The sequence below is a fragment of the Apodemus sylvaticus genome, chromosome 9 (assembly GCF_947179515.1).
Source record: "Apodemus sylvaticus chromosome 9, mApoSyl1.1, whole genome shotgun sequence".
NCBI lineage: Eukaryota > Metazoa > Chordata > Mammalia > Rodentia > Muridae > Apodemus > Apodemus sylvaticus.
Genome location: NC_067480.1, coordinates 113,484,088 through 113,509,906, shown reverse-complemented (window position 1 = coordinate 113,509,906; position 25,819 = coordinate 113,484,088). Strand labels below are relative to the sequence as shown.

At 42.3% G+C, this 25,819-nt stretch overlaps 1 protein-coding gene across 3 annotated transcripts in view; it reads right to left on the bottom strand.

Annotated features, from left to right (window-relative positions):
- The window catches only part of Nck2 (NCK adaptor protein 2), a 146,385-nt gene that overhangs the window by 29,992 nt on the left and 90,574 nt on the right, over positions 1–25,819 (bottom strand). The window lies entirely within an intron of this gene.

Genomic DNA, 25,819 nt, shown 5'->3' with positions numbered 1-25,819 from the left:
AAAGGCACACACAAAAAAAGGTGCCTGCACTTTTGTACTGGGTAAGAAGTTGGACTAAATGAACTTAAAGGCCTGCGGCATTCTGCAATGGGCCAGAACTAGCCGGAAGAGCTTGTAACCTCCCTGTCATCCCCTCACCTCCCTCCTCAACAGTTTGCCCCAAGACCTCTTTGCTCCTCTGATTTTGCTGCCCCCTCTTCCCTGGCTGCAAGCTGGCTCTTCCTTCTCCATCTGCAATCCCTTTACTCACAAAACACTGAACCTTTTTTTTCTACAACGGACTGATGAATTACTAAAAGATTTGCTGACATGCTAAATCCAGACAGAAGACTTTGAAGAGCTTATTTTTTCTCCTTTTCTTCCACTACTTTATTTATTTATTTATTTATTTATTTATTTATTTATTTATTTATTTATTAACTTTACATCCCGATCACAGCCCACACCTCTCATCCAGCCTTCCCAGAGTCTCTTTCCCCTTCCCCTCTCCTTTGAGAATGGGAAGCTCTCCCTCCCCAGCCTCTACCCAGTACTAACCTATCCTGGCACCGCAAGTTGCAGCAGGACTAGACCATCCTCTCCCATTGGGAATTGGGGGAATGGGACCCACAGGCAGGCCACAGGGCTCCAGCTGTTGCAGGACCTGAATGAAGACCAAACTGTACATCTGCAGCTTATGTGTTTGGGGCCTAGGTCCCAGGTCCCAGGAGGTGGCCAGTTCAAGCCCCACATGCCCACTGCTAGGACTCTCAGCTATGGTCGTGTGCACAGACTCCCTGGAGTCTCCCCAATCCCAGGTCTCTGACTAGATGGCTCAGCTGTTAAAGGCTAGGCTCATAATCAACAGTATAAGACTTTGAAGACTGTGATGGAAAACCTATATGACTTTTCTCCTAGAACTTGGCATATTTTATCAAAAGATTTTCTTAAGAGGCAAGTCTTCACATCCATTTTTCAAGTACCCAAGCAATATTAACTGGCCATAAATAGCAAGCTCATATAAACATGGCAGACCGGAAATGCTATTAACCAGAGGGTCTGCTCACTCCATCTACACCACATATAGGGAGAAGTACTTTCCAGTGCTGTGTCCAGAATCCTTATCTTTTTTTTTTTTTAATCCTTATCCTTATAACTAGGGTCACAACAACCAACTGCGGATGCAGGCACCAGCAGTGGGGTCCTTCCTATTGTCTTTAGTGAATCCCACTCAGAACAAACATGCCTCGTATGTGCCATCTTGTACCAGTCCAGACACAGTGCACACTGGAGTATCTGTACAACACACTCCTCTTTCCAAATCTCATGTTAATCATAAAATTATCCCTTACAGAACTGAGCTGGGGTGTGAGCTTTCCAGTTGTGTATGCTGCTGCAGTCTGCTTTGCATAACTCATATGAATGAGAATATCTAGAATTATCCCATAGAAACTTTCTAACTGCTAGCAAGCTATGTGTTGGGGCAGGTAAAGTATCACACCGTGCAAAGTAATGGCTTTATCTACAGATTGTTCAATTATGTTTAAACTACAACACTTTGGAGGAAAAAATAAAGGAACAGAAAATTCCAGTGAAGAAATCCCTGGAGAGATGACTCAGTTAAGAGCACTGACGGCTCTTCCAGAGGTCCTGAGTTCAATTCCCAGCACCCACATGGAGGCTCATAACCATCTGTATGGAGATCCAATGCCCAATTCTGGTGTGTCTGAAGACAGCTACAATATACAACTGTAAATGTATATTTATATGAGTAAAAAACCATATACTCATATAAATAAAAAGTAAATATTTAAAAAAGAAATATTGAAAAAGAATAATCCCCAAATAAAAGACTTATAACATGCTGTTTTCTAGGTCCCAGGAGCAAGATTTTAACACCTACACCGACGATCTGTATTCAGAGAAGTTTCAATCTTCTGAAATCTGTTACCATGGATCACGGCCCTGGGATTAGAGTAGCAAACATTTATATTGTTTCCAAGGCCCCGTGTTTACTTCTTCCAACAGAAAATTAAAGCTGAGCATTTACAATGAAGAAGCCCAAGATCCACCAAAAGAGTAAAGAGTAAAATACCACAAACATAAATTAATCTTTTCAAGTTCTGGAAGCTTGAAGTTTAAAATCACAGAGCCAGCAGACTAGGTGAGGTCCCACCTCCCCTTTCCCCTGTCTATGTCCCCACAAGGTAGGATGGGGAAACCGGTTTCCCTAACCTTTCATTTTGAGGCCTCTCAAAGGTCTTACACCTCCCAAGACCAGAGGTAGATGGGGTGAGGTTTCAATACATCAATTGAGGCAGACCACAAAGGCTCCGGGCAGAGCATCATGGCCAGCTCCCATTGCAGGCAGTAAGCCCTGAGGCCTGCCTGTTGTGTACTGCCAAAGAGACTGGAGGCAAGTTCCCATGTGCCTCAGTATTTCCTCCCTGCAGCCCCTGAGCAGCTTCAATGCTGTTTCCTCTCCACAGAACCCTAAGCAGAAGAGCAGCCAACAGTATGCAGGTGACACAGGTTTCAGAATCTCAGATGATCTGACTGGAGCAGTGGAGTTGTCCCACACCAGGCAGCCATCCTCCCTAAGCACAGAGCCGCCCAAGGTGGGTAAGGTTTGCCAGATATAGAAGGTGATCAAGCTGCTAATGAAGCCATGTGTGTAGAGACTTGAGAAAAGACCGACCACAAGCTGTACTGTAGTAACATGCACTCCGTGGGATGGCAACTTTTGTTCTGTGAACAGATAGATGGCACAGATAGCTAACAGCTGAGCTGGAGTTGCAGGCAGGCTATATTTTTCCAGTTTTATGATGATTTTTTTGGCACCAGGTGTCAACTCTCTGGTCCTCAGCTATATATATATTTGATGTTAACAGGCACATTTTAACTTCTCTGAATAAAATTAAGTAAAAAGTGAGCTCTAATAAAAGTTTGAATATGTCATACATTATTAATGTCCATCATTTTAAAGTCAAAATCTTTTATGCACTCCTATTCCCCAAAGATGAAGAGCTGTTATAACCAACACCTTTGAGACATGCTCTGTCATCTTCCAGCTGGAGCCCTGAGATTTAAGAGAAAACATCAAACAAATTTGATAGCTCTAAAATATAGTCAAGCTGCCTCATTCAGATAGAGTGTGCTTGAATTTTGGGAACTCTGGGGTAAATCACTTAATTTTGCAACTAATCATATATATAACATAAATGATTGCTAACCAAAAAAAAATATTCCTAACTTTAAGCTGTTGGATTAGAGGGCACTCATTTCTGCTGTTAGAGTTAGTTATTATTATGGCTTATGAGATCTGACAAAGGAAGGTAGAAAGTGACCACAGATAATTCTCAGTTAGAGGCAGTATTTAACATTTGGCTTTTGCGTGATTTCATATTACCGTGTGGTATGCTGACTTGACTTGCATCTAGTTTTGTGGTAATGCTGGTAATATTAACTCAGTTACTTCGGAATAAAGTTTAAAACAATTTAACAGAATGTTAACAGAACCAGTGAAAAGACAAACCCCAAATTTGCTATGTATTCTGGCTAGTGTTCTGTCAACTCAATACAAGTTAGAGTAATTTGGGGAGAACCTCAAGTGAAAACAATGCAGATAGGCCTGTGGGTAAGCCTTTGGGGCATTTTCTTCATTAATAATATGGGTGGGCCCAGTGCACTGGGGATGAAGCCACTTCTGGAAAGAAAGCCATAGCTGTGTTCCTTTACAGCAGTGGCTCTCAACCTTGTGGGTCATGTCCCTTTTGGGGTTGAACAACCCTTTAATGGGGATTGCCTTAAGACCATCAAAAAACCACAGGTATTAAATCATGAATTACAACTATGGCAATAACTGTAAGGATATTTGGACAGGTTGACCATGTAAGATAACACTACCTCCAAGTTTTAACCTGGTCAATACTTCTTAAACTCTTTTATATTCAAGGCTTTTCCACCTGGGTTATTAGGGCTTGTTCTACCTGCACTGCTGAGCCAGAGGGAACACATGTGGTATCCAAGCTCGCCAGGGACCCTGAGGGAAGCAGCAGGTGCCAGTGTCATTTAGCTTTTAATGAAGGGTGGAGGGCAGCAAAATAATTCCCCAAGAGACAGAGTCCTCACACTCCCAGAATCCTGTAAGAATACATTCTTATGATATAAGCTGATTTTACTATTTTTCTCTTTTTGAACCTCGGTTTCAGCTGATTTTGTCACATCAATTGAAAGTCCCGAGAAAATAAAACATGCCTCCCCCATCTTCACTCCCTGCTCGCATGCATCTTCTTTGAAGTACCAAACCACTGGTGCCTATTTGTCACAGTGTGGACAAGCAAGCAGAAAACAACACTTAGGAGTTGGAGCCTCCTGGGTTTGAGTGTGGGAGAGACGAGGTAGCAAACAGATGGCCCATCAACCATGCCCATGGGATCCATGAACCACCAAAGCAGTGCGCACTGTTTTCTGGGCATACAGAGTCTTAGTCTCACTGCCCACTTCCTATGAGCAATCTCTAAGACAGTATCTACAGCCAGGAGGCTTTCCTCCCCGGCAGCCTGTTTTCTGAAAGCTGATTTGGTAGAGAGTAGTCAAACTGCATTGTACTGTGTCCAGTGTCTTAGAAAATATCAGAGAAACCCCAATCACGAGTAGGGAATAGGACATGGAATTGAACACAGACCAATTTTAGATAAAGTCAAGTTTAAATCAAAATGGACCCAGGCACAACTGTAGTCAGTTAGTTACCTGACTACGCCAGTGACACTTCAGATGTTTACAGGGTAGTGGAAGTGGGACCTGAAAGGCCAGTGACTGTTTTAAAAAAAATTATTTATTATTATATGTAAGTACACTGTAGCTGTCTTCAGACATACCAGAAGAGGGTGTCAGTTCTCATTACAGATGGTTGTGAGCCACCTTATGATTGCTGGGATTTGAACTCAGGACCTTTGGAAGAGCAGTTAGTATTCTTACCCACTGAGCCATCTCACCAACCTGATGTTTTTTAATGGAAACCAGACCACCTCAGTCTTAACATAATCACCAAAGGTGGGTGGAAGGCAAGGCACTGCTCAGTGTAATATCCTGATATGTACCTACTCACTATCAGTGTGGGCTTTCAAGAGTGACATGGGGGCAGAGTCACATCTTCCAACATCTGTTCACCCCTGCATGATCTCTTACAACAGGTGGTTCTTATGCTGCAGGAGATTTCAGGGACATTTACCTCTAGACTATAGCTGCTCTCAATAACCCCCAAAGCACTGAGCTAGGGACAGCCATGACTACAAGGTAAATTTCTATAAACAGCACCTTTCTTCTCTATCTTTTCATGAAACATTTCTGCTTATTTGCTCTTCAGAGCTCAGTCTGAAGCCAAGCAGGAAGAACGTCTCTCTGGCACTCAGGATATTACACACCAGTGCAGAAGAGTCATTCGTGAAGACTCAAAGGACAGATGCCAAGAACAACTTTTGCCACTAATTAGATCTGTAACCTAAACTGAATTTAACCAAAAATTTTATTTATGCTAAAACACTGTTCATACTGTTATGACCAGAAGCTACTAATGTGTGGGCATTTCCTACATTAGAGTTAGGATCCATTATTAAAGTCAACTGAAAATTATGAAAAGCTTTTAATACTAAATGTCACCATGGTGACAAATGCCATAAAAGGGAAGGTCCCTGTGAGTGTGTAGCTTCTCACCCTGCCAGAAGGAGAGAAGCCCACCAAGATAAGGACCAGGAATGTCCCTGGCAGGAACTATAGCTATCTGGAGTCACAAGCAGACAGGCTTTGAGATGCTCCAAAATGTGTAAGTCTGGGTTCCACATTGAAGGCAGGAGCAGGGGACACAAATCAAAGGGGAGAGAGATGTATGAGCAGGGACTCCAGAGGCCATGAGAAACTACAGAGAGGGAGACTAGGCATGGGAGAGGCAGAGCTGCCCTCAAAGGCTGGCAGACAGGGCAAAGCAAAAGGCTTGACAACTGGATATTCCCATCTCAGTGTTGTGCTGGTGGGTTTCGGGGAACCATCATTAGCAACTTAAAGGAATTCTGAATTCTAAACTATTTTAGAGACCAAGGTAATAAGGCAACTCTTTCCCTGCTCCTTCCTGGATAACAAGCATCCCATTTTACCCCAAGACTCTCCTCACTAGAACTTATCCTCTACAGAGGGCAGAGTATGTACTGTGTGACAGCTAGAATGTGTAAACCCAAGGAGGTGGAGAGTGGGACAGAAAACTTAGGAACTTTTCCTCCACATTAACTCCAGTTTTGAAAAATGAAAATCAATGTCTTCTCCAATGCTGAGCTGATCCTCCAAATCCTACATAAATGTCCTGGGCATGTACATGGGCAATGACAGTGTCCCAGGAATAGGTCAGTGTGGCTTTTCCTTTACAGGAGTGGAGACTTACCCCCAAATCTGCGGAACTCCTAGATTTGTCAAGAGCATTAGAACGCAGCAACGGGAACCTGTGAGGAAGCCATCTTGTATGTACTTCTTCCCTGCAGGGTTTTAGGGCTACTCATCCATCAAAAACACATACGCTAAATTAATGAACTGCACTGTTCTATCTCACCACGACCACTGCAAACAATGTCAGCCCTTCCAAACCAGTGCTGGTGACTGCTAAGAACCTTGTCCTATAGCTCTTTTTCCTTCCCGCCCTTTGAGAAAGCTCAAAATCTTACTGTGTGCCTGTGAGGGTGGGAAGGTGCAGCCAACAGGGGTTGCACTAATTCCTGGCTTGGCCCCTCTTTCTTCTGGAACTAATGGGGATTTCTTTCTAAAAGAAAGTACCTTTTAAAGAAGTACTCTACCAAGTGCCATATAAAACTCCCAAGGTCAGAGCTGAATGCTAAGCATGTGAAGAAGGGCATATTTGTGAGCTGGGTGAGAGCTGTCAATACTTGTCTTCTCTGTGCCCAAGCAGTCCCTCTTCCACTGGGCAGCTGCACCAAGAGCCAGCTCAGGGATAGATGTGTTAGGGCAAACAGCACTCCCTACAACCACATGGTTCCTTACGTACAGGGTTCCAAGCTGAATGTCTACTCCCAGCACATATGAAAGCTATGTTCTTTTCTTAGCAGGCCGGTAAGTAATGTGACTAAACATTTAAGCTTAGGGAAAAAAATGATTTAGAGAGATTTTTTTTAAACAAATGCAAAAGTCAAACAGCAATACAGATACCAATGAAAATACCTTAATTTCTCATTATAATTCTTGATGAAAATACATATTCAGTATTTCTCAACACATGTACCCAATCCAAGAGCAAGAATAATTTGAGTATGTAAAATATGCATAAAAATGTGGCACAGATTACATGTGACATTCTCCAATATGACTGAAGGTGCCAAACCACCAGCAAAATTAAACATACACCTTAGTTTTCGAAGACTGCACTCAGTTGACACAAAATTGAACGTTATAAACTAAAATAAGTAAATGGTCATGGGGAAGACACAGGCGAGTGCTGTCCCTGCAGGACTGCCCCAGTCCCACTTGGGATTCAGTTCTCATGCGGCCTAGCACTTGGCCTGGGGAATTCTGCAGAGCCTCTCTTGTTCTCCCTACCATCCCATCTTCTACAGCAGATGTGGATGGTGAGGAGAGAGGGCAGGGTCAGGTAGGTAAAGCTCTGGGTGCAGTCAGTGACTGGCACACAGCAAGAACCCAAGTGACTGTTGCCTAGGGGCTTGCTGTAAACAAGGATTTTGGTCAGTTAATGCTAAGAGTTAGAGTCAGAGGTGAATCAATTGGAAAAGGAGAGAAACAAGACTTTCTCAACTGAGCTGCATGGATCTGTCTCCTACAACCACACTCAGGGACAGATGTCGCTTTCCTCTTGCCCTCAGGGTCAGAAGTGGCTTAAATATCAGTGTTCAGGAATAAAACGAGATGCTGCTCAGCCTGCAGATAAACGCACCATTTACAAGGCAAGAGACTACTTGCAATTGTGGGTGAAGCACACAGAGGTGATTGATGCCCAGTCCTGTAGAGCCGTGGGATCCTGCCTCTAAGCCCACAGTCAACTGTGCAGAGTTAGAACACAGGGACTTTTCTCCTGGCTTTGTGTAAGCTTCAACTTTCATAGCAAAGGAAACATAGCAAAGGCAAAAACTGAGCAAATGTCCTGCAAACAGTCATTACTCATGCCAGAGTTCTTGAAGAAACACAGTTGGTATGGCCTCAAAATTTATAAAAACTGCCCTGCAAAGTAGATTCCAAAGCTGGGAGCCACCACCACCACCACCACCAGCTTACATTGGAGACTGTGTGAATTCTGAAACAGCAGAGGAGCAACAGCAGTCTGGACGGACAAACCTCTAAGCCAGTGGCTCTTAACCTTTTTAATGCTGTGATCCTTTAGCTCCTCATGCTGTGGTAATGCCCATCATAAATTATTTTCTTTGCTACTGCTTTGAGTCATAATGTAAATATCTGACATGCAGGATCATCTTAGGTGAACCCCGGGAAAAGGGTGTTTGAATTTCTGCACCCAAGGAGTCAAAGCCCACAGGTTGAGAATCTCTTCTCTAGGCAAAAGGTGACACATGTGAGCACCTTGGCTGACAGGTAGAATAGTGCCTAGCATCACCTGTACTGTAAGTAGACTATGCCTCTCTGTGTTTTAAGCAGAAGCCTTTGGACACCCACTTATCCTCTCCATAGCACCAACAGTGAACACAAGACCAGGGCCAGAGAAAAGCAAGAACCAGTGGGAACTCAGGGCAGTATGGGGAGTTCAGCAGTCAGGACAGCCACATGGTGCCAGTTAGCAATGCCCTACAGTGCCTCAGGCACTGAGGTAAACATCAGTAGAGAAAAGGACCTTTTCAGACACATGGATAGGAGCTAACAAAATGCACGCCATATGGAGAAACACAATCAGAAACAGGGTAAGATGGATTTACTTATTCCTAGGTATTTTTAGTCATGTCCCTCTGTTCCACGGCTTGAATTAATTCTTTATCTCATACAGAAAATTCTTTAGAAAGTTGCCACATGGTAAGATGTAAGAAGCAATCAACGTGTTAGTTATCCAGAAACAGTCAGTCTTCGGATCCCCAGGGCCAAGTCCCATAATCTGCCATGGTCACCATGTCTGCTCCCATCCCTTATATAATACAGCAGAGTATTTGCATAGAACAGAACCTCAACAAATCCTCCCATATAGTGAAGTCAAGAATTATCCATTATAATGCAAGTGCTACATACATGATATATTATATTGTAGAAAATAAAACCAAGAAGAGACCTACACATACTCATATAAACACAGCAATATTCCTGATTATTTTTAAGTTGTTCTTGTTTGATAGGATCTTTAGTGTGGAACCAATAAACAGAGACAGGGACACACAGTAATGAATCTGACCTTCTGTCCTTCATGAAGACACAAGGGGCTATGACAGCCTAGTGGGCAGAGCAAGATGGATTTCATGCACACTACTGTTAGCTCCAAACCTGCTTCTCCAGGTTTTCTTAGGTACACCTCTCCCACACCCCATGGTCTCTCCTAGATTTTGTCCTGTTAGAAAAAAAAAATCTGTCTCTATTTCCTAATTATCCTCCCACTAATCTGTTGTAAGTTATTTTACATTTTTGGTTCTAAATACTTGGAAACGCATGAGCTACAAAAACAAATATGAATTATATGAATTATTCTGAGTGTCTGGCAGCACAACACTATAGAAAAATCCATAGTATTCCAGCAGCCATCCATGTGACAGCCTGTTTCTACAGTGAATAATCTGGTGAGACAAGAGTTGTAATGTAAGTCTGGACATCTGAGACAGAATTGAGATCCTGCTTCTCTAATCTTACAATAGAAATGTTCCAGGAGCGTGTTGAGCTTTGTCCTGATCGTTAATGAAGTAGATCCACAGAATGACTTGGCTAGGACGCATGTCCTAGAGCGGGATGGAGAGCAGCATGGCTTTCATTCCTAAAGAACAGTCAGTACAGAAAAGCCCAGGACTTCTACAACAAACGCACTGCCACAACCAATAGCTCCCTACACTCCAAGCATTCCAAAAGAACCAAGAAGTACAGGGACTGTCAGAAAACTGAAATGCCGTGGCCAGTGCCAGGCACCCTGCAGAGAGAGTCCGCGTGCTTTGCACTAACTCCACTGAGCGCAGCAAGGGGCCATCCGAGCAGCTTAACTGGAATGTATACAAAGACCAAGAAATTAGATATAAATACAAACTGGCTCTCTCAGAGCCAAGAAATACCCGGGATATACCTTCTTCTTCCAAGTTTTTCCACATGTTCCAATTTTCTTAAAGGTATGTCTGTTTTAAAGACTGGAGACAACTAATAGTTTTATGAAATACAGACATTTCAGGGATTTTTTTTTTTTTTTACATTTCTGATTAAATATATTATTTCTCTCTTTCCCTTTCCTGACTTAACCCCTTTCATGCTCTCACCAGTTCAAACTGATAGCCTTTTTCTTTGTTTTAGAAACACACACACACACACACAAACACACACACACCATGGACAAATACAATAACTGCAACTTGCTGAGTCCACTTTCATGGTGTGTGTCGGTGTGTGTGTGTGTGTGCGCGCGCGCGCACGTGTTCAGGTCTACCTGCTCTTTACTGGGGACCATCACAGAAATGACAAACACAATGTAAAGGTGGGACAGCTCCGGCATCTATGGCTCAGGGAACACAACAACAGAAGAAGGTCAGAACATTGTAAGAGACAGAATATCAGGTGTGCTGTGAGACTACCTAATTTAGAAATGGCTGCACTAACAAGCCCTGAATAAAGGCAATATCACAAACACACTAACTCAGAAGGGATTACAATTCTGCGGCTTACCCTTTCACAGACACCAGTGTCGATCGATGCTGCGACCTGCAAAGGCCAAGGGCGGCTGAACTAAGTATGAATACCCACCAAGAGCCAGAATACAGAGCAACTCACGAGCTCAGCTTATGAATCACTTGAATGAATGCCTCTGACGTCCCCTCTTGACATTATAGAACTGTGCAGTTATTAATAAATGAATAATTTGGGCCAGAGCCGATATCTGCTAACACGTGAGGGCTACGGTAAAAGGTAGCAAATCAAAACAGCGTTGTGGGTACAGCCAGGGAACAGCCAAGTCACTAATATGAACAATCCAAAGGGATCAACTGGGCAGCTCACTCCTTTCTCACTGTGGTCCTCGAAGAGACTGAAGAATGGCAGAGTGAGGTCAGGCTTCATTAGGCTTGAATTTCAACCTCATGACTTCCTGTGTGCTCTTCGGTACAGCAGTAACTTCCAAGACTCAATATTTTTCTGAAAAATGAGATACTCACTTCTCTCTTATGGGTTAGGCAAAGATTAAATAAGTGAAAACCTTGCTGACAATTCTCTGAAAACCCATGTCAGCTGGGACCTGGGTTTTCTGCTGTGTGAGCTTTCTTTTGAGCTTCAGGGAGACTGCACAAGGTCCACCTGTAAAAGGAGTCACACCTATGTACCAGCTCCTGCATGCTTCTGCCAGGGAAAGCAGTGACAGCTTTTAACTAACAAGATGTGGACTTCGTTACCCCGGCATTAGTCCATTAGTGTTAACTATTCAGTCACCTGCAATCAAAGCTAGGGGGAGCAGCTGCCCCTTAAGCACTCACAAAGCTCAGGACTTCTGGGTTCAGCAGGCTAAAGCCACATCCAGAGAGGACAAAAGCAAACCCTGAAGAGGACTGGATACTGAAAGACACTCATCAAAACAAGAAGATGATGGAAAGAAAGGCTGGCTCGAGGTACTTACGATCCACCTCAGAAATATCTCTGTTATAGTCACCAAAGAAAAATGATTTAAATAACTCTAAAACCTGAAATTCATTTTCCACAACTTAGCCTCTAGAACTGTCTTCTGGGTACAAGCATCAGTGGCATGTTGAGGCCAGAGGAGAGCACTGAGCATCTTGCTTGACCATTGTCTGCCTTGTTCTCTTCAGACAGGGTCTCTCTCGCTCAACCTGGAGCTGGGTTAGTGGCCAGCAAGCCCCAGCTCCACCCCACCCCACCCCCATCCCACCAGTGCCAGGGGTACACTCACACATACCAACACACATGGCATTTTACATAGGCTCTGGGGATTCAAACTCAGGTCCTAATGCAAGTATTCTTACCAAGTAGGCCATTTCCCATTCTCTCCCTTGAACAGAGCCTCATGTAGCTCAAGCTGGCCTCAAACTCAGTTATGCAGGCCTCAAACTTCTGATCTTCCTGCCACGGACACCCAAGTACAAGTCGCCACACCCAGCTAATACATTTTCTTTTCTTTACAAAGCAACCAGTCTGAGGTACTTTATTCTAGCAGCAACAAAAATGTAAACTGTGAGCTCCCCATACTTAACAGTCGGGCAAGCATGTCCCGCCTGTCATTTCCACCAAACCCCCTGCTCTGTCCTCAAGCCACACAGGCCTTCTCTCCAAGCTGTTTTGGCTTTGTTGTTGTTGTTTGTTTGTTTGTTTTCCCATTTTTCCATTTCTCTTTGTCATTCTGCTGGTCCTTCAGGTTCAGAATCCCCCAGTTATCAATGGCTGATGCTTCTGTGTTACATACTGAGCTGCAAGGTTTGGAAAGCACCTTTTCTTTTTTCCATGTTCACTATTGAGTTCAGGGCTTGGAAAGTTACCCACGTGAAGAGCCTGTTTCCAGCCTCTAAAAACAGACATGGTCCTCTGCAGTCCCAGCCTGCAGACTGGGTCAGGATATCTACCATCCACTCGTCTCTATCGGCAACGTGGGAATCCCCTAAGCCTTCTGTCACGGGGCTTTGTACAGGCTGCAGGGTACAGTGAGGCCGGCCAGACCTGGTCTGACTCAGCCCAGTCCTCAGCTTATTTGTCCTTCCATGTGTCTAGACCCCAGGACCTGCTGTTCCTCAGGTTCCCTACGGCCAGACTCTCGTCTGTACTAAAGCTCCACCCCAAGACTTAACCCAGACCAGAGGTATTCCTTTCTATTTTTTTTGTAAAATTACCTTTTGCACATGTATAGAAGTAAGAGACTGCTTTCCTCCATCACTCTCCACTATGCTTAGTGGCAGGGTCTTTCACTAAACCCACAGTTTATCAGTTCCACTAGTCTAGCTAGCCAGCATGCTCCACTCTCTATCTCCTAGATGTGGGATTACAAGTGGGCGCCTATGCTCACCTGCTTTTTTATGTGGGCACTAAGGATGCAGATATTTATATTATGATTCATAACAGTAGAAAAATTACTGTTATGAAGTAGCAATGAAAATAATGTTATGGTTCGGAGTCACCACACACAAGAAACTTTCTTCAAGGGCTGGATTATTAGGAAGGTTGAGAACCACTGCTCTAGAGTCTTCCTCTACTCACTGTAGAGATGATAGCCAAGCTGCACAAGTCAGCCCTAATATCTATTAGACCAGGCAAAGCAACACTTTGGCTTACATGAGGACCACCATTAGTTACACCAATTGGGTGAACCTCTAACAGCTGAGGTCAAACCCAGACAAATGAGTAGCATCTGACCAGGCACCCTGTCTTTTCTGAACATATCCCATGATGTCATCCTTACTGAAAGCATCTAGTTTATGCTGCCATCCTTACTATAAACTGCTTTTTAGCTGTCCTCTCCCCCAACCCCCTGTTTTTATTTTACAGTTACTTGTAGGAAATGCAGAGGCTTAGAAGGGATGCACAAGGGTCATCACACTCAAACTTGAACTCCACGAGAGCCAGGCTGCTGAATTCACCTCCCAGGTTCTCTCAAACTCAGTTACAGCCAGGCCCCAAGTCATGGGAGAATGTTTACAATCACAATAGCAGTTATTGTTCTGATGCCTAAATGAGAACTTAATAAGTGTCCTCACAACCATGGGGGGGAGGGGTAGAGAACTCCCTAAGTGGCTCTGTATCTTCATACAAACACCTGGCTCCTGCCCACTACTACTACTTCAAGTGACAGGAACCCTGTTTCCAGGACCCACGGCTAAGACCGCATTCTATTACTCCAGTAATACAAACAAAGGTGTCTATCAAGCTGGGGAAGTTTACGGTTGTTATCATCATCACCTAGCCTGGTCTCTCATTCGATTTGTGATCATTAGGCCCTAGTTCTCATGTGTAGAATGAGAAATTTCTTGTTTCTAAACTGTTCTCCAACGTTCCATAAATGCTGACTTGGAGATGGCTTCTAATCTACTGCATAGAGAGGCTTGCCAATCAATCCAGATGGCCAACTCTGTGCAGGCAAAGCAGGACAGAGCCGAAGCACACTCTGGGTTCTCCTGGTGTTCTTAGGGAGGTCACAGGGCCATTCTCAGGGCAGGAATGGTGTGACCTGCTTCTATATAACAGATGTTTCCAACTGACTACACATAATTTGCTTAACTTAACAACCGATGTCTTTCTAAGTATTAGCATGCCCACTGGCTCAAAAGCCCCTTCCTGCTTTATGAAGCTCCCAAATCCTTTCTAGGCAGAATTCTGGCATCTTTACTGTTGACAGGAAAACTGTATGTGGGGTAAGCTGATTTGGCATGGGTAGAGTGTGGAGACATTTGCAAGCTGTTCCATGTTCATTTATCAGATAAGTGCTATAGGCAGCTAGTGGTCCTGGCACTCTGTGACAGACACCTGGCTCCTGCCCACTACTACTTATTACCAGTTTACTGGCAGACTGATTGAAGACAAAAGTTAAATGGCTAAGGGACTTGTAAGTATCCTTTGTGGGAAACAGGTATGCTTGAAGACAAGCAAAATCTGATGGTACTAACAGGAAAGAAATTGCCTGGCTCTGTGATCTGGCCCACAGTTCTCACAGGGGACCAATCAACCCCAAAGAGAGGTATGAGAATCAGGTACACATAGTTTGCCCTTCTCCAAACATTGAAGACTGTATATGGTACCCTGAAAGACTGTGTGGTCCTCATGTTACAAATGTTGAGATGTCATATGTGGTGAGTCATATCCATAATCCCAGGACTTAGAAAGCTGAGTAAGTACGACTCCTGGGCGGCTGAGCATTCCAGGCCATTTGGGATATATGGTAAGGCCAAGACCAGACCAGCTTACAAGTTAAGTTCTTTCTGTCTTGGTGGGGTTATTTGTAAGAATATCCACTGTTAAACTACATTTAATTTTTACATAAAGAAATTCATTTACTAGTTCCCTCAAACTTTAAAACCAAACCTGACAGACACATGAAAATCACTGATAAGTATAACTTCTCTCCCCAAGAGAGGCATTGAATTCCTGATTTGCTATGAACTCACTGTAAAACTTACTTTTCTATGCACACAGCTCTTGTCCTTGTCTGCTAGAGGGCCCCCATACCAGGCTGGATCCCCTGACAGTGAAGCATCCTAGGACCTGAGGGCTCCCAGGAGGGAACCTGCTGAAAGCAAAGAAAACATGTACCACCCTGGTCTGGACCACGGTGTATCTACCTTTTGACTTCCGCCTTTCTTCACTACCCCTGCCCCCATTTTCCTCTTATCCTGTCAGGGGTCACAATGTTTCTTCTGCTCAATTTGTCTACTGTTCATAGTCACCCAGGCAAGGCTCAACTTCTTTGGGGCTGTGGTGGGTTCTAGCTAGAATCAGAATGGTAACAAAAGTTGTGTTTGAGGAACTTGTGGGAAAAATCTTTGAAAATTATCTTCCAGAGAGAAGTGTCTCCATCTCAAAAACGATTTAGCATAAGGCTAACATAGCCTACATAGTTAAACAAGTCAAGTTGCCATGTCAAGGCCAGAAGTAGCCTGGGCTGTCTCACTGCTGAGCTCAGAGCTATGTTAGAACACTGCCTGCAGAACTAGCTCTTAACAATCCCTATTCTGCATGGGAACATTTTCTTGACTGTTCATGATCAGGATCAGAACATGAAAGGTGATCCAGTAGGTAAATGTTTTGCCCTCAAGAAAGAAAATGTAAGATAAGATTGTTTTACTCAACTACAAATCATTAAAAGAAAGGAATGTTAATACTTTCAAGAGATGTTTTTTGTCAAATATACTGTTGCCTTCAAGCAGCTCTCAGAAAACACTGTGTGTGACAAGATATAAGTTTCCAATGGAGTTCAGCAGAGGCAAGGCACACAAAGCCACTGTCTCCTCCCCTCACAGACAGAATCTCTAGTTCCTAGCACTGTGGCTCTGTGGATGACTCCTGTGCAATTTACTTCAAACTAGGAATGAACTATGGAAGTTCTACCATGGCCCTCAGATTCAGGTGGATTCCCACAGTAGTATAAAGTCCACATGAATGGCAACATTCAGTTACAAGAAGGGGTAGGCAATGTAAGTCAATATTGCTTGATACCTCCACACAGCAGAGATGCTTTCCAATCTAAAACGCATAATTCTGAGGACACACCAGAGTCTGTAACAAAACAGGAAGCCATAAACAATTATAGGGATAATGTTTATAAGTATTGTGTCAAGAAGTATCTCTGTTCTTCCTTGCTTGCCTAAGGCATTTTCTGATTGGTTAAATTAAAAAGCCTATGACTTATAGCAAAAGTCAATCTAGAAAATAGGACATTGACTGAGAAGGAACTCTGGGAGAGAGGGTCAGGCACAAGAAAATTCCTCACCAAGACACAGAAGAAGTTGGAAGTATGAAACTGAAAAGGATATCAGCAACATGGCAGACACTGAATAGGATAAATGGGTTAATATGAGTTAAAAGATAGTTGAGTAAGATTAAGACCAAAACCATTGTAAAAAAAAAAAAAAAGAAAAAAAAAAAGAAAAAAAAGTCTCCCTATCATTATTTAGACCAAGGACAGGCATAGAAAAACCCAAATGCTTACCTTTAGTCTCTGGAGTTCATATTAAAAGAGATACCTGGGACGCCGCCATCTTTGCTCCTGTGACTGAGCAGCCAGGTGCAGCCAGGTACGCAGAGATCACCGGAGTATAAGATTGCTTGGGACATGGCCCACCAGGGCTCCACCTGCACACAGGAGCTGGCAGCACACCTACCCTGCCAGGGGACATCTGCCCTGCAGGGAGTCCCTTGGATAGAGGGAGTCCCTCTATTAGAGGTGAGGCTGCTGCCATCTTTGCTCCTGTGATTGAGTAGACAGGTGATCACCTGGAGTATAAGATCGCTTGGGACAAGGCCCACCAGGGCTCCATCTGCATCCAGGAGCTAGGCAGCACCAACACAGCCATTGGTGCACCTAGTCTGCTAGGGGACATCTGTTCTGCAGGGAATCCTGCAATTAGAGGTGAGGCCACAATCTTCACTCCTGCAACTGAGCAGGCTGTGCAGCCAGGAATGCAGAGAATATCAAGTGTAAGATCTGTCAGGGATCCACCTACACCCAGGAGCTGAGCAGCCCAACACCAATATGTGCCAGGGGAAAGCCAGTAACCCAGGGGTGCTGAGATAGATTTGCAGGCACACAGGAAGGACAAGAACCAGCCAGAGACAGTAGGACCAACTAACACCCAAAATAACCAGATGGCAAAAGGCAAAGGTAAGAATGTTACTAACAGAAATCAAGGCAATATGGCACCATCCAAAACCAATTCTTCCACAACAAAAAGTCCTGGATAGCCCAACATGCTAGAAAAGCAAGATTTGGATTTAAAATCACAGCTCATGATACTTATGGAAGGCTTCAAGAAGGACATAAATAACTCCCTTAAAGAAATACAGGAGAACACAAGTAAACAGAGAGAAACCCTTAAAGAACTAAAGGAAAACACAACAAAACAGGTGAAGGAAGTGAACAAAACCATCCAGGATCTAAAAATGGAGGTAGAAACAATAAAGAAATCACAAAGGGAAACAACACAGGACATAGAAAACCTAGGAAAGAAGTCAGGAGTCCTGGATCCAAGCATCAACAACAGAATACAAGAGATAGAAGAGAGAATCTCAGATGCAGAAGATACCATAGAAAACATTGATACAACAGTCAAAGAAAATGCAGATTGCAAAAAGCTCCTGATCCAAAACATCCAGGAAATCCAGGACAAAATGAGAAGACCAAACCTAAGGATTACAGTATAGAAGAGAGTGAAGATTTCCAACTTAAAGGGCCAGTAAACGTCAACAAAATTATAGAAGAAAACTTCCCTAACCTGAAGAAAGAGATGCCCATGATCATACAAGAAGCCTACAGAACTCCAAATAGATTTGACTAGAAAACTAATTCCTCCCATCACATAATAATTAAAACACCAAATGTACTAAACAAAGAAAGAATATTAAAAGTAGTAAGGGGAAAAGGTCAAGTAACGTATAAAGGTAGGCCTATCAGAATTATACCAGACTTCTCACCAGAGACTATGAAAGCCAGAAGAGCCTGGGTAGATGTCATACAGACCCAAAGGGAACACAAATGCCAGCCCAGACTACTATACCCAGCAAATCTCTCAATTACCATAGATGGAAAAACCAAGGGATTCTATGACAAAAACAAATTTACACAGTATCTTTCCACAAATCGAGCCCATCAAAGGATAATGAATAGAAAACACCAAGAAAAGGAGAGAAACTAAACACTAGAAAAAGCAAGAAATTAATCTTCTTTCAACAAACTCAAAAGATGATAACCACACAAACACAAAAATTACATAAAAAATAGCAGGAAGAAACAATCACTATTCCTTAATATCTCTTAATAATTTCTCAATAAAAAGACATATAACAGACTGGATTCGTAAATAGGACCCAACATTTTGCTGCAAACAGGAAATGCTTCTCAGTGTCAAAGACAAACACTACCCCAGAATAAAAGGCTGGAAAAGAGTTTCCAGGAAACAAGCTGGAGTAGCCATTCTAATACCCCATAGATATCAACCAAAAGTCATCAAAAAAGACACCAGAAGGACACTTTATATTCAGCAAAGGAAAAATCTATCAAGAAGAACTCTCAATTCTGAACATCTATGCTCCAAATAAAAGGGTACCCTCATTCGTAAAAGAAACTTTAATAAAGCTTAAAGCACACATAGCACCACACACAATAACTGTTGGTGATTTCAACACCCCACTCTCCTCAATGGATAGATCATGTAAACACAAATTAAATAGAGACACAGTGAAACTAACAGAAGTTTTGTACCAAATGGATTTAATAGCTATCTACAGAACATTTCATCCTATATCAAAAGAATATAACTTTTTCTCAGCACCTCATGGTACATTCTCCAAAACTGACTATATACTTGGTCACAAAACAGACCTCAACACATATAAGAAGGTTGAACTAATCCTATGCCTCCTATCAGATCACTATGGAGTAAAGATGGTCTTCAATAGCAACAAAACCAACAGAAAGCCCACATACACACAGAAGCTGAACAATGTTCTACTCAACGATACCTTGGTCAAGAAAGAAATAAGGAAAGAAATCAAGGACTTTTTAGAATTTAATGAAAATGAAGGCACAACACACCCAAATTTATGGGACACAATGCAAGCAGTGATAAGAGGAAAACTCATAGCTCTGAGTGCCTCTAAAAAGAAGCTGGAGAGAGCATACACTAGCAGGTTCACAGCACACCTGAAAGCTTTAGATCAGAAAGAAGGTAATACACCCAAGAGGAGTAGAAGGCAGGAAATCATCAAACTAAGGGCTGAAATTAAACAAGTAGAAACAAAACCATACAAAGAAACTATACAAAGAATCAACAAAACCAGGAGCTGGTTCCTTGAGAAAAATCAACAAGATAGATAAACTTCAAACTATTCCATAAAATAGAAACAGAATGAACACTACCCAACTCGTTTATGAAGCCACAATTTCTCTAATACCAAAACCATACGAAGATCCAACAAAGAAAGAGAACTTTAGACCAATTTCCCTTACGAATATCGATGCAAAAATACTCAATAAAATTCTTGCCAACTCATTTTGCCTAAAGCACTATACAGATTCAATGCAATACCCATCAAAATCCTAACTCAATTCTTCACAGAGTTAGAAAGAGCAATTATCAAATTCATCTGGAACAACAAAAAACCCAGGATAGCTAAAACTATTCTCAGCAACAAAAGAAAATCTGGGGGAATCAGTATCCTTGACCTCAAGCAATACTACAGAGCAATAGTGTTAAAAACTGCATGGTATTGGTACAGTGACAGGCAGGAGGATCAATGGAACAGGATTGAAGATCCAGAAATGAACCCACACACCTATGGCCACTTGATCCTCGACAAAGAGGCTGAAAACATCCAATGGAAAAAAGATAGCCTTTTCAACAAATGGTGCTGGTTCAACTGGAGGTCAGCATGCAGAAGAATGCGAATTGATCCATCCTTGTCTCCTTGTACTAAGCTCAAATCCAAATGGATCAAGGACCTCCACATAAAGCCAGACACTCTGAAGCTAATAGAAAAGAAACTGGGGAAGACCCTTGAGGACATCGGTACAGGGAGAAAGTTTCTGAACAGAACACCAATAGCATATGCTCTAAGAGCAAGAATTGACAAATGGGACCTCATAAAATTACAAAGTTTCTGTAAGGCAAAGGACACCATCAAGAGGACAAATCGGCAACCAACAAATTGGGAAAAGATCTTCACCAATCCTACATCAGATAGAGGGCTAATATCCAATATATATAAAGAACTCAAGAAGTTAGACTCCAGAAAACCAAACAACCCTATTAAAAAATGGGGTACAGAGTTAAACAAAGAATTCTCACCTGAAGAACTTCGGATGGCGGAGAAGCATCTTAAAAAATGCTCAACTTCATTAGTCATTAGGGAAATGCAAATCAAAACAACCCTAAGATTTCATCTTACACCAGTCAGAATGGCTAAGATTAAAAATTCAGGAGACAGCAGGTGTTGGAGAGGGTGTGGAGAAAGAGGAACACTCCTCCACTGCTGGTGGGGTTACAAATTGGTACAACCACTCTGGAAATCAGTCTGGCGGTTCCTCCGAAAACTGGGCACCTCACTTCCAGAAGATCCTGCTATACCACTCCTGGGCGTATACCCAGAAGACTCCCCACCATGTAATAAGGATACATGTTCTACTATGTTCATAGCAGCCCTATTTATAATTGCCAGATGCTGAAAGAACCCCGGTATCCCTCAACAGAAGAGTGGATGCAAAAAATGTGGTATATCTACACAATGGAGTACTATTCAGCCATTAGAAACAATGAATTCATGAAATTCTTAGGCAAATGGATGGAGCTAGAGAACATCATACTAAGTGAGGTAACCCAGACTCAAAAGGTGAATCATGGTATGCACTCACTAATAAGTGGATATTAACCTAGAAAACTGGAATACCCAAAACATAATCCACACATCAAATGAGGTACAAGAAGAAAGGAGGAGTGGCCCCTGGTTCTGGAAAGACTCAGTGAAACAGTATTCGGCAAAACCAGAACGGGGAAGTGGGAAGGGGTGGGTGGGAGGACAGGGGAAGAGAAGGGGGCTTACGGGACTTTCGGGGAGTGGGGGGGGCTAGAAAAGGGAAATCATTTGAAATGTAAATAAATTATATCGAATAAAAAAATGTAAAAAAAAAAAAATTAAAAAAAAAATTCTTGCCAACTGAGTCCAAGATTACATCAAAACGATCATTCACCATGATAAAATGGGCTTCATTCCAGGAATGCAGGGATGGTTCAATATACGGAAATTCATCAATGTAATCCACTACATAAACTCAAAGAAAAAAACCATATGGTCATATCATTAGATGCTGAAAAAGCATTTGACAAAATTCAGCATCCTTTCATGTTAAAGGTCTTGGACATACAGGAATTCAAGGCCCATACCTAAACATAGTAAAAGTAATATACAGCAAACCAGTAGCCAACATCAAACTAAATGGAGAGAAACTTGAAGCAATCCCACTAAAATCAAGGACTAGACAAGGCTGCCCTCTCTCTCCATATCTATTCAATATATTACTTGAAGTTCTAGCTAGAGCAATTAGACAAAAAATGAGGTGAAAGGGATACAAATTGAAAAGGAAGACGTCAACTTATCACTATTTTCAGGTGATATGATAGTATACTAAATCGACCCAAAAGATTCCACCAGAGAACTCCTACAGCTGATAAACAACTTTAGAAAAGTGGCCAGATATAAAATTAAATCAAGCAAATCAGTAGCCTTCCTATACTCAAAGAATAAACAGGCTGAGAAAGAAATTAAGGAAATGATACCCTTCACAATAGCCACAACCAATATAAAGTATCTTAGTGTGACTCTAACCAAACAAGTGAAAGATCTATATGACAGGAACTTCAGGTCTCTGAAGAAAGAAATTGAAGAAGACCTCAGAAGATGGAAAAATCTTCCATACTTGTGATTGGGAGGATTAATATAGTAAAAATGGCCATCTTGCCAAAAGTAATATACAGATTCAATGGAATCCCCATCAAAATTCCAGTTCAATTCTTCATAGAGTTAGAAAGAGCAATTCTCAATTCATATGGAATAACAAAAAACCCAGGAGAGCTAAAACTATTCTCAACAGTAAAAGAATTTCTGGAGGAATCAAGAACCCAGACTTCAAGCAGTAATACAGAGCAATAGTGTTAAAAACTGCATGGTATTGGTACAGTGACAGGCAAGTAGATCAATGGAATAGGATTGAAGACCAGGAAATGAACCCACACACCTATGGTCACCTGATCTTCAACAAAGGAGCTGAAAACATCCAGTGAAAAAAGATAGCCTTTTCAACAAATGGTGCTGATTCAACTGGAGGTCAGCATGCAGAGGTATGCAAATCGATCCAGTCTTATCTCCTTGTACTAAGCTCAACTCCAAGTGGATCAAGGACCTCCACATAAAACCAGACACACTGAAACTATTAGAAAAGAAACTGGGGAAGTCCCTTGAGCACATGGGCACAGAGGAAAATTTCCTGAACAGAATACCAACAGCTTATGCTCTAAGATCAAGAATTGACAAATGGGACCTCAAAAAATTACAAAGTTTCTGTAAGGCAAAGGACACTGTCAAAAGGACAAAACGGCAACCAACAAATTGGGAAAAGATCTTTACCAACCCTATATCCAATAGAGGGCTAATATCTAATATATACAAAGAACTCAAGAAGTTAGACTCCAGAGAGCCAAATAATCCTATTAAAAAATGAGGTACAGAGCTAAACAAAGAATTCTCAACTGAGGAATACCAAATGGCTGAGAAGCACCTAAAGAAATGTTCAACATCTTTAGTCATCAGGGAAATGCAAATCAAAACAACCCTGAGATTTCACCTCATACCAGTCAGAATGGCTAAGATCAAAATCTCAGGAGACAGGAGGTGCTGGCAAGGATGTGGAGAAATAGGAACACTCCTCCACTGCTGGTGGGACTACAAGCTGGTAAAAACCACTCTGGAAATCAGTCTGGCAGTTCCCCAGAAAACTGCGCATGATACTACAGGAGGACCCCGTTATACCACTCCTGGGCATATACCCAGAGGATTCTCCAGCATGTAATAACACATGCTCAACTATGTCCACAACAGCCCTATTTATCATAATCAGAATCTTGAATGAACCCAGATATCCTTCAGTGGAGGAATGGATACAGAAAATGTGGTATATTTACACTATGGAATATTGAATTCATGAAATTCTTCGGCAAATGGGTGGAACTGGAAAATATCATCCTATGTGAGGTAACCCAACCACAAAGGAACATACATGGTATACACTCACTGTTAAGTGTATATTAGCCCAGGAGCTTGCAATACCCAAGACACAATTCACATATCAACTGATGCCCAAGAAAATGGAAGGAGAGGCCCCTGGTCCTAGAAAGACTCAGTTCTTCAGTGTAGGGGAATACCGGGACAGGGAAGTGGGAGGGGGTTGATTGGGGAGCAGGGGGAGGGAAGAGGGCTTATGGGACTTTCGGGGAGTGGGAAACCAGTAAAGGGGAAATCATCTGAAATATAAATAAAGAATATATCTAATAAAAATTTAAACAAAAGAGATGGCCAGGAGACAGGAGGAATTACAGAAAGAACTCTCAATTTTCTGCAGCTTACAAACTGGGGGAAGACAGGCTGTAGAGACAGAAGTTAATGCACATAGAATTTGTGGTGGAGATGCCTCCCATTCTTCTTGGTACTGCCTCAATAGGAAGCCTGCACTCAGATAACAAGGTCTCTCTTTGTCCAATAGCAAAGGTGACCATGACAGCTAATAAAAGCAAATGAACAGACACCAATAACAAAGTCCTAAAAATGGAAACCAAGACAGTGAAGTACTTAATGGATAAGGGTGCTTGTCATCAGATCTGAAGACCTGATGAGTTCAATCCCTGGGAATTACATGGTAGAAAGAAAGAACAGATGCCCGTGGCTTGTCTTCTGACCCACACATACATGTCGTGACACATCGTCCCCATTTTTTATGTCCATGCATATATAAAATGTAGAAAAAAAATTAATCAGGCTACTGCTCCCTGAATCCCAATGGCCCCCTGGCTATGAAAGTCAAGTCCTATTAATAAATATAGATATCTAAAACATAGCTTATCTGTATTTTTTGCAATCGTTCATACTTAATGCAAAGAACTATGTGTTGAAATTGAGACAGAAGTTCACAGAAGAGCTGTCACTCGCTGAAGAGATTTGTTCTGCTTGGCACAGCCCTGGAGGGCAGAGTCAGAGCCAAGGGGAAGAAGTTTGAGAAATGTAAAATTTTGATTCTATTTAAGGAAGCACTTTCTAACAATCTGTATTCTCCAAAAATGGAACTGGCCTTTTCTAGCAGTCTAAGCATTCCAGCAGGGCTCGATGGCAGTCTGTCAGTGACAGGGGAGCAGGCACAGCACCAGGGTGAAGACAAGCTGGTTTGCTCTGTAACTTAGGGTTGTAACTGATTATTCAGGGAAATCTGAATATACTCGGCAAAGATCAGGCCTGGAGTTCCAACCTGAGACATTACCTTTACTTCTAAGAAAGTCACCAGGCAGCCATTGAGGAGCTCTTTATGACCTTGGGGGCTTACTTTTCCACCTCCAAGTCCTGTGCATTTTGTGATTTACAGAATTCTGAAGATTTTTTTTTTAAGGCAAAGTATGTCAACAATGTTCAGCATTACTCCAGAGGGTATGCAGAGAGGAGGTTAGAAAATCAGTCAACCCTCTCTAGACAACAAAAGCACCAACCTACTCAACACACTTCCTTATTTACCATGCTTAACTAAGAGTCCTAAGAATAGGACAGAAGCATTTCTTTCCAGTGACTGTCTCAAGCAAAGATAAAGAACACACGGGAGAGAGAGTTCAGTGGAAAAAGACTTAGAATGCTAATAACAAATGGAATTTTTTCAGCAGTCCCAGAGTCTACATTAGCCACAGATATCCTGAGAAAAATCCAAACATATCACAAAATACCTCCCAATGACTGAAGGCTTCACCCACGGAAGAGTGAGCACTGACCTTTATGGATTCTACAAGGAAGAAGATGGGTACCCTGCAACACCCACCACATTCAGTGTGATTTTCTTTTCAGTTTTCACTATTTCCCTCACCCTGCCCCCTCCAATGAAAGGAATCCTCTCCCAGTAACACACAAAAAAGCCGACATACACTTAGCCCAGGTGATGATACTGGCTCACTTCCATGACAGACCCCAAGTGGCAAGCTGGCATCCTATATACAACTTTATACTTACCTAAGGAGGCAACAATTGTAAATTATCAGCTCAGTTCAGTTGTCCTTCCACAGAGCCCTCCCAATTATATTCCTAGATAATCTGAAGTAGTAACCATGTTGGTGAGCACAATATGCACACACTCAGGTATGGTTGCCCATCACTGTGGTAGCAATTATCTCCTGTCTGACCAGGTGCTATGGATTAATGTAGTTGA